Source organism: Aplysia californica, unplaced genomic scaffold, assembly GCF_000002075.1.
Source record: "Aplysia californica isolate F4 #8 unplaced genomic scaffold, AplCal3.0 scaffold00837, whole genome shotgun sequence".
In the NCBI taxonomy this organism is placed as follows: Eukaryota; Metazoa; Mollusca; class Gastropoda; order Aplysiida; family Aplysiidae; genus Aplysia; species Aplysia californica.
Window position 1 is genome coordinate 289,617 of NW_004798107.1, and position 2,006 is coordinate 291,622.

Below are 2,006 nucleotides of genomic sequence, written 5' to 3' on the forward strand. Positions count from 1 at the left end.
AACGAACAAACAAACAAAAACAAAAAAAATAAATTTTTTAAACAAAAAAACAAAAAAACAAAACAAAACAAAACAAATGAAAACAACGAACAAACAAATAAAAACAACAAACAAACAAACGAACAAAACATTTCAAATTTTAAAGCAAAAGTGTATTATTACCGCTCAGAAAAATTGACTTCAGTCAAAGAGTAGGCCCTACTACATGGATAGGTTGTCACCTTTCACAACTGAGATCTCGAGATTATGAAAAACAACAGAAGGAGGTTAAAAGAAATAACAGAGGGATTTTAAAGAAAAACAACACAGAGAGGGTTAAAATAACAACTGAGTAAGGGGTTAAAAACAAACAATAGAAGGAGGGGTAAAAACAAACCAACTAGTGAGGGGTAAAAAAAACCCAGAGGGAGGGGTAAAAAAAAAACACCCCAGAAAATCAATCAGAGAACATTGAACTCAACTTTGACAAAGAACAACCAATGGAGCAATTGAACATAAGTAGGCCTACGGACAAAATATCCATGCTGGAAATTTTAACAACACTCATAAAAAGGAAAAGTACCAAAAGTCCTGGAGAAGAAAGAATTACAGATAAGATGCTTAAAACGATTGGAAAAGAGGGTTATGAGATACATTTGTATTACTGTTGCTATTTCACGAAATTATTGAAAAAGACAACACGCCCTTGAAACGGAGAAAGGGAAATATAATAAGCTACCTAAAAAGGAGACTGAAAAGACTGTAGCAATAGAAGAGGAATAACGCTTTTATCAGTGCCTGAAAAATTATTTTGTACTATTGTCTAGTCTCGTATGAGAACAGCAATAGATGAGAGACTAAGAGAGGAACAGGCAGGTTTTCCACCAGGGAGATCATAATGTACAGATCAACTGTTTGTTCCGAGAAATATCGTAGAACAAAGCAAAGAATGGAATGTCCCAATTATCTTGAACTTTGTGGACTTAAAAAAAAGCCTTTGACAGCATAGACCGAGAGGCCCTGTGGAATTTTTTTTTGCAATTTATGGCATCCCAATAAAAATAAGAAACTGTATAAGATCATTCTATACCAATGTAAGCTGCTGTGTCCTAGTTAAAGGAGAACTATCTACACCTTTTGAGGTAAACACTGGTGTCAGACAAGGCTGTATATTATCACCTGTACTTTTTGGAATTGTGATCGATTTTGTAATGAGACAGAGTAAATACAATGAAACAGGCATTGGATGGACAAATTGCACATATTTAGGAGATCTGGATTTTGCAGATGACATCTGTCTATTAAAAACAACAGTGCATGAAATAGAATAAAAACTTATAATAATAAGAACTATAAAAAAATTGCGGGAAAAGTTGGCCTTACAATAAATGTATCCAAAACAGAAGTACTACGACTGTCATCAGAAACTACGCCCTTAACACTTTATGGAGAACCCCTTGCAGAAATGAGTAAATTCAAGTACCTTGGCAGCATTACATGCCAGGCTGCCTTGACGACGTCCACCAAAAACTTAAAAATGCAAAGATTGTTTTTGTGAAATTAAAAACTACAGTCGAACCTGCCATGACGGCCGCCTGTATAATACGGCCACATGTACAAAAAGGCCACTTTCCATTTATCCCCTCTTGCGTTTTTTCTATATAATATCACTGTGTAAAACGGTCACCTGTCCAACGCGGCCGCGGCCACCTTATTTGATCAACCCACGGTCAAATTCACCTGCCTCAGGCGGCCAGACGTGGTCACTCATAGCACGATGCTTGGTAAAATTTTTAAAAATGTTAGAATTCATTAATTCTTTTTTTAAAATAATCTATTTTTGTAGCAAATTTGATTTACATTCTGCTTTAGGTTTCAGTTTGTACAACTACTTAATTCAGAAATGTGACATGAGGATTTCTCACAACATTAATGCTTTGTTGCTTAACAAATGAATGAATTGGCTCACTGGTATTAATGAAAATACCATACGTGTATAAAGAGAGATCGAGAGAGAGAGAGAGAGA